Source organism: Leguminivora glycinivorella, chromosome 10 (genome assembly GCF_023078275.1).
Source record: "Leguminivora glycinivorella isolate SPB_JAAS2020 chromosome 10, LegGlyc_1.1, whole genome shotgun sequence".
NCBI classification, from domain to species: Eukaryota; Metazoa; Arthropoda; class Insecta; order Lepidoptera; family Tortricidae; genus Leguminivora; species Leguminivora glycinivorella.
In genome coordinates, this window is record NC_062980.1 from 14,840,676 (window position 1) to 14,848,929 (window position 8,254).

The window sequence follows — 8,254 nt, forward strand, 5'->3', positions numbered from 1 at the left end:
TGTGCATTTTCTATAATTTGTGTCGCCTTGAAACTTTTATTATTATTTTGAACGTTTTACAATATTTTTTGGAAAACTAAAAGTTGCCTGCACTTGTAAGCAAAAGTTTACCAGGGTTTTGATTAAAAGTAGTTGCACTGACTTTCAAATTTGCCAGAGCTTTATCATTGTGTTACTAGATTTTATATTTAGCTTAGAGCCAGCAAGCATTTGGTTTTTGTTTTTTTTGTGGCTTGTAACTCTAAGGCTCCCCACAGACAGTCTTAAAAATTCATAATCTTAAAAAAAACTTGTATGCAATCTGACAGTTCAGATCTGTCAGTGTCTTGTCAGTGTCAGTTTGAACTGTCAGATTGCATACAAGTTTTTTTTAAGATTATGAATTTTTAAGACTGTCTGTGGGGAGCCTAAGACTGTTTAGGACACATATTTTTTTTGTTTTGTGTTTGGACTTTGGCAAGTTTAGAAAGAATATTAGATTTTGTCAGTCAGCTGACTGTTTTAAAAGGTAACTCAAGTAAAACAAGGTTTGAATTTTTTAAAAGAAAATTTATAGTTTAAAGTACACACTTTTACATAATAGAGCATTGTAATACCAGTATTCTCAAGAATTAGATTCACATTTAGCAAAATGGAGAGAAATATTCAGTTTCACGCATTGTTGAAAGATGAGCTGACTTATGAGGTGAAAATTCGTTCTGAAACTCCCGCCAGTACAGTAGATGCTCTGAGGAAACAGCTTCGGGCTCTTGTTGTCGAGGCTCCAAGCGAAGACATTTTAGAAACTTCGCTAGCGGCAGACACGGAATTGGATATTGTGGCTAGGAAGATTGATGATTTGTCGTCCCTTGTCGCGAAGTATAGTGAGTCCAAGGAGAGGTATGCCTTGAGCCGAGCGAAGGCACTAGGGTACCATATTTATCATCGTCTTGCTAGGATCCAGCCCGAAGAGGATGACCAGGCATTGTTGCTTACGAAGTGCAGTTTGCAGTCCAGGCTGGAGAGTCTGCTGGCGGAGGTTGAAGGTCCACTTGCGGGAACTACAGCACCAGTTGCCGCTGAGGGTTCGAACCCAAGTGCTTCAGCTTCGGCCGGTAGTTCTGAAATGCCAATAGATAGTTTTAGAGAAATGCGTGTACAATGTTCGAGTGACTTGAACATTTCTAAATGGCAAGTCAAGTTTAACGGATTGACAGACCCGCGCTCATTTTTGGAGCGTGTGGAAGAATTGAAGGAGGCAAATGGTGTGTCAGATTTCAAATTATTTAAGGCCGCGCCTCACTTGTTCATTGATGGTGCTTTATTATGGTTCCGTGGTATTAAGAGTTCGGTTTCAAGCTGGCAAGAGTTAAAGTCACTCTTGTTAGATGAGTTTGTCCCTGGTGATTATGATTTTAGGTTGAAACAGGAAATTCAAGCTAGGACACAGGGCGAGAACGAGCCCATTCATTTGTATTTTGCAGTAATGTCAGGAATGTTTGCTAGATTAAAGTCAGACTTACCGGAGGAAGCGAAGCAAGACATCTTGTTGCACAACATTCGACCACATTTTACACAGCAGTTAGCATTGGTAGACATCCATTCTGTCGCCGAACTGAAGACTTATTGTCGAAAGGTTGAGTTTTCACAGCAAAGGGCGAAGTTATTTGTAGAACCGCCGAAGGTTAGTGAACATACACTTTGCCGCGATCATGTATATAAGGCCTCCAGTTCCAAACATCAACAAGTTAATGCTATTGCTGAAAAACAAAGCTCAAACTTCGCGAGAAAGTCTGACGGTTCGGTGCCACAGTGTAACACTTTGCAACAGAGAAAGCAACATTTTAAAACTAATGACTTTAATATTTCAAAGCCACAGCGGCCGGTGTGTTACAAATGCAACAAAACTAATCACAATTTCAGGCTTTGTAAACAAAGGCCTAAAAATGGTTCGTTTAAATGTTACGGTTGTGGCAAGCCTGACACTGTGCGGTCAAAGTGTGACATTTGTTGTCAAAAGGGTAACGTTCAGAAACCGATACCACAACAATCAAAAAACGCCTAAGGCAGAATCGCAGCAAGTTAAATGGCCAAGTGAATCGATTAAATTTAGAATCGATTACACAAAATAATAATTTAAGTTCGATTGCTACGATTCTGTTTACACCAAATAAAGATGATATTAGGCCATATTTAAAAATAGGTGTAAATAATTTTGAGGTTTACGGTTTAGCCGATAGCGGCTCAGCATTGTCGGTTTTAGGTAACAATGCACATTTGGACTTCATGAAATTCGGTTTTGTACTTCAAGAGGCACACTCCAAGTCGTGTAGTGTTGCAAATGGAGTCGATTGTGAGACAATCGGGCATATTTTTGTTCCGGTTACTTTTTTGAATGCTACCAAGGTTATTAAATTTGTAGTTGTACCCTCTATTGTTAATCATGTTGTTTTGGGGGTAGATTTTTGGAAAGCATTCGATTTATTGCCTGACGTTTTAAAAAATGCGAAACGTATGACTCCACCTGAAAATTATTTTATGTGTAACGGTTTAAGTGCGGAACAAGTAAACACGATCCGGTCTTACGAACACTTAACTGCGGCCGAGAGGGAACTCGCGGATACCGTTGTAGGCAAATTTAAAAACATTTCGTTTGAGGAGAAGGGGCTTGGCAGAACCAGCTTAATGGAGCACACCATTGACACTGGCGACGCCATGCTCATCAAAACGAAACAATATCCTTTGTCTCCAGAAAAACGCGCTGCTTTATCCTCCGAGTTAGACCGTATGTTGAAGTTGGACGTAGTTACGCCCTGTGAGAGTCCGTGGAATAATCCGGCTCTTTTAGTTAAAAAATCTAACGGTGATTGGCGATTTTGTTTAGATTGCAGGAAATTAAATTCGATCACGAAAGGAGATTCGTATTCCATTCCGTATATTCCCCAGATTTTGGACAGTTTGAAGGAAGCGAAATACCTGACCACGATCGATTTAAGTTCCTCATTCTGGCAAATCCCGTTAGCTAAGGCCTCACAGGAGAAAACCAGTTTTTGCGTTCCCGGTCGTGGTATGTTTATGTTCAAGGTCATGCCCTTTGGCCTCTGCGGAGCGCCTGCGCGTCAGCAGAGGCTCATGGACAGCCTTATTGACCATAATATAACGAGCGACATCGAAAACGGTTTAGTTTTTTGTTACATCGATGACATCGTTATTTGTTCATCAGATTTTCAGACGCACATACGGTTGCTCAATCGTGTGTTGGCGAAGTTGGAAAAGGCGAACTTAACCATTAATTATGAGAAGTCTAAGTTCTTCAGGCAGTCTATAAAATACCTTGGTTACGTCGTAGACGAGTTCGGGTTGCGTACTGATCCTGACAAGATCTCTGCCGTTCTCAACTTCCCCACACCAACGAGCGCGCGTGACGTAAGGGCATTCTTAGGAACGTGCTCATGGTATCGACGGTTTATCCGAAATTTTGCATCGATAGCCGCTCCTCTGAATAAACTTACGTCACAGGGCAAGAAAGCGCCACCTTTCGAATGGTCTGTAGAAGCAGAGGAAGCATTCAAAACTTTAAAAAACGCTTTAGTTACGGCACCCATTTTGGCGGTACCGGATTTTAATAAACAATTTACAGTACATTGTGATGCGTCGTCCTACGGGATTGGCGGAATGCTTTCTCAGACCATCGACGGTGTTGAGCATCCTGTTGCATACGTTAGCCGCGCCTTAAATAAATGTGAGCGAAATTACAGCGCCACAGAAAGGGAGGCTCTCGCGGTTTTATTTTCAGTGGAGAAATTTCAGGCATATTTAGGCTCGCGTAAATTTAAAGTGATCACTGATCACGCGTCACTCAAATGGTTCATGAACCTTGAAAACCCGTCAGGGAGGTTAGCTCGTTGGGGTTGCAGACTGTCTCAATTCGATTTTGAGATTGAGCACAGAAAGGGATCGCTTAACGTTGTGCCTGACGCACTTTCGAGACTTATGAAAGTTGACGCTATAAATGTTACGAATGATGACGCTGAGCCAGACGAATGGTATGACAAGATTGTAAATGGCTGTAGGTCATTTCCCGCGAATTTTCCGAATTTTTGCTTAAAGGACGGGAAACTTTTTAGACTTTCGAAGGCCAAGTATAATTTGTTGCGAGAGTTTGATTGGAAAGAAGTGGTGAAGAAGAGTGATCGAAAGAGAGTTTTGCAGCAAAACCATTGCGAAGCAACTGCAGCTCATTTAGGTGTTTTTAAAACTCATCGCCGGTTGGCGTTGACATACTTTTGGCCCGGTATGTACAAGGATGTAGTCGAGTTCGTAAAGGCTTGCGATGTCTGTGCAGCGTACAAGCACTCGCAGAAACCGACTGCAGGCCTCATGGGACAACCAAAGGTATGTCATCGACCATGGTTGGTAGTTAGTATCGATCTCGTCGGTCCGCTTCCGCGCTCTCGGGCAGGTTATACATTTTTATTGGTTGTTACATGTTGCTTTTCGAAACATACACTGCTGTTTCCACTTCGCCGCGCTACTAGCGCTTTGGTGGCGAAGCATTTTGAAAACCATGTCATTTTGGAACATGGCGTACCTGAAACCGTGATTTCGGACAACGGAGCGCAATTCACGGGATCAGAGTTTAAGCAGTTATTGAAACGCTACAACGTACCTAACATTTTTTACAGTCCGCGCTATTCTCCGCACGTGAATTTAGTGGAACGTTATAACAAAATTGTAATGACCGCCGTAGCGTCTTACGTAAAGGAGAATCACCGTACATGGGACGAAAAACTGCACCAGATTAGGTTTGCCATAAACAGTGCAGTCAGCGAAACCACCGGGTATTCTCCTTTCTTTTTAGTTCACGCGAGGGAACCGGTCATTAACGGCTCCTTTTATAAAGATACCGATAAACAATATGGTGTAGGTATCCCTAGAGAGGAGTATGCGGGCGAATTTGGTTGTTTGAAAGATATTTTTGAACAGGTTAGGGTACGTATGTTGCAAGCACATGAAACAAATGCCAAGTATTATAATATGAGACGCCGAGAGGCGAGATTTTCGGTTGGGGATATTGTTCAGAAGCGTACGTACACGCAAAGTGACGCTTCTAAGTTTTTTATGTCGAAGCTCGCACCTAAGTATGAACCGTGCAGAGTTAAGAAGGTTTTGTCCCCATTAGTTTATGAGCTCGAAAGGTTGGACGGTCAACAAATCGGGTCGTGGCATATTAAAGACTTTAAGTAGGTATTAACGGGAGTCAGGTTTTGAGGTGGAAGTCATCTCTGGACGCAAAGCCTCGAGCCTATAGGGCTTGTCGCTTTGCCGCCAGGGTTGACAACTGCTATCACCTAGCTCTCGTAACATAACATATGCGGTTGAAATCGTTAGTAGTGTTAAATATTCGGTAAATATTTAATTCACGAATTTTGTTCGGAACGTGGCGAACAGAAAAGCTGCTTCGTTACTATGTTTGCATTGTGTGATGTATGTTAGGTATTATAAATGCGTGAAGTATGTTAGGCGCGATCGATACTGTGCTCAGTCTTAAATCGAATTGGGCTGTAGGTACTTATAGTTTGGTTAAGAGTTTGGAAGAGTTATCCTTGGACGCACGATCCCTCGTCTAGTACCTGTCGTCGTGCCGCCAAGGACGACAAACCACTCACCAGCTACTGTGCCTCTCAACCTCAAGGTCAGAGCCGTCTTTAATATGACCAAATAGCAACATTTGTTGCAAATTTTGTCAGGTACTACCATACCAGACAAACACAGAAATAGTACGTTTTTTTTTGTATTTTGTTAGCGTATCTTGTAGGTAACGCGTCGTTAGACTAAATACCTAACGTTTTAGTTTAGGTACTATTTCGCATGTTGCCACGCCTTGTTTTTGTTTACGGTATACCATGTTTTGTGGGTGTTGTGCAACATGATTTTGGATGTTTCGTTTCCTCCGACAAGTTAGTCGGGGACACGCTTTTGGAATATTTAGGAGTTTCAACTAAGAGGGACTAAAACTTAGATTTTGACGATTTTGTTTGTTTTTGAACTTCAGGTTCTTTGGATTTCGGACTCGGCCCATAGTTTATGGACTAGACATTTTCGTTTTGCCCGGACAAGCAGAGTATATTTTAAGGAATGCTGATCAGCGGTCCTGGCGTTGGATATTGGCTTTCTTAGCACAAGGTGCTTCACATCGCGTTGTGCTGAGAACGCCAAACGGTTCGTTCACTGGTTGTTAGGTATTACGGAGGTTTTTTCTATGTGTTGCGCGGTTGGCCTCATAGTTTTTTTTACCTGCCGTTATTGGTTACGTGGGTTCGAGATTTTTTTAGTTTTGAGTTTTGTGGATATGGCCTTTCAGGCAAGTTGTTGAAAATGGTAGAATTGTTTAAAAGTTAGGAAGCTTTGATGGGTTTGTGTAGACATTTTTTTGAAATAAAATCTCGAAGCCTCGTTTTGTTTTTCCTTTTTTTCATTGTCCTTCTGGGATACTATCTCTTTTAGTATTATAGTTTAGTTTTCTTGCCTTAGGGTTGTTTGTTGCCTTGGTTCCTCACAGTTCAATGTGATGAAAGCCGCTGGGGACAGCGGGCGGTTCACCTACGTTGAACCTTTAAATCGGGGAGGGAGGTATTGTAACGTAGTACATTTTCTTGGTCGTAATTAATATTTTTTTTATAAATCTAAAATCGAAATTTCTTTAATTTTATTTTGTTTCAAATCCTGTCTTAGTGCAAAAATACTTGCATCCACGCATGTATGCACTTTTCTGCATAATCTGTGCACGGGTTGCCAGATAGCTAAAAATAACGCGTTGTATGAGATTTTTTAATTGTTACTCCAGTACATTTTTATAAATAAATTTAATATAATTATATAGAAATAATGCAGAAATTTATCTTAAATACATAACAAAATACTGTAATATTAATACTCTAAATAAGAGGCCTGTCTGGAGTGACAATTTTGCTATGTACATCATAGTAAATCTTTCATGACTCTGATGGAGTCTCAAATATATATAATATATTAATTCGATATATTATGTCTTCCTGGGTTTGTCACCCTATGTCCTTGATTGCTCCATATGCAAATAGGTTAATGATCTTGGGTGGTCCATTTCCTTTTTTGACCCTTTTGGGTGCACACGCACTTTCTCCACAAGACCATACCGCATGGTGGTCAAAACGGTGGAAGCAGAAGGCCTGCAATAATCCTCGGATTGAGTAAGTATCTGAATTGTTCTGATCAACTCCATAATGGCGTGAAACGTTGTGGGTTTGTTCCTAACCATCCATGTGCTTGGTTATTCACAGGGATGATCTGTCTTCTGCTGTGGGATTGGGAGCGCTCCGCTAGGAAATTTCTTTGACCTTTAGCGGTGAGCTAATTTATTAGATTGTCTTCTATTTTGTCATGCTGGTCTTGAGAGCATTAGACTAATGTATTTTTATGTCGCTTTCAGGAGCCGGGATTATATTTATAGATATATATATTATTAACTCTGGAAATCCTTGTGACCGGCGCAAGTTCTGAGTCCTGTTTGCTGGAAGACGGCCTGCCTCTGCCGCATTTGTCTCGGTGTCCACGTGGCACGCGTTCCGGGTTGAAAAGTCTCCGCAGTGCAGCCAACATTCCCCGGGAGGTCCCGTGCCACCTTCCACAGCTTTCCCGAAGGTTCACCTTCTTAGAGGTCGGTCAAATTTATCCTTCTAATGGTCAGGGCAACTGCGTCAGCTGAAATTTAGTTAGATTAAATTCATAGAAGCAGTAATTTAGAGCAAGCAAATATTTTTGAGAACTGGTACCTAGGTATTTTAATAGTATAATTTCTAGTTAAAAATTAAGATAACTTGTGTGAAAATTTACTTAGAACCCTTTTAAGCGACCTAGCTTCCCGCTGAGCTCTGTACATTTCATTGGTGACGAACAAGAGAATTATAGGTCAGTTTTCACACGGTTAGCGCAGTAAGTAACTAAATTAAGAACCAACTGAACAAACACATTTTGGCAAGAATTTTCTTTATAAATAAATGTTATAAAATATACAAAATCTTAAATTATTTATCTCCACCATATACTTCCCCTAGCAAGCTTATTTCGACACCGGTTTTTATTATTTTCAGTTTTAGTATTTTTTTTCTATTATTATCACTTGTGTCCTTAATTTTGTACAGCCGGAGCTTTAAGTTTATTTAACAATAAGGCACCCTGTGATAAAACCTAAACTGAGATAATAAATGAATAAAAAGAAATAATTAGTGAAACTTTG

General features: G+C 40.7%; 1 long non-coding RNA gene across 1 annotated transcript; it reads left to right on the top strand.

The window, feature by feature from the left end:
- Positions 1 to 7,015: 7,015 nt before the first annotated feature.
- Positions 7,016 to 7,463, top strand: LOC125230586. Its single transcript, XR_007177535.1, has 2 exons — positions 7,016 to 7,208; positions 7,299 to 7,463. It is a non-coding gene; the product is annotated as an uncharacterized LOC125230586 (long non-coding RNA).
- Positions 7,464 to 8,254: the final 791 nt, after the last annotated feature.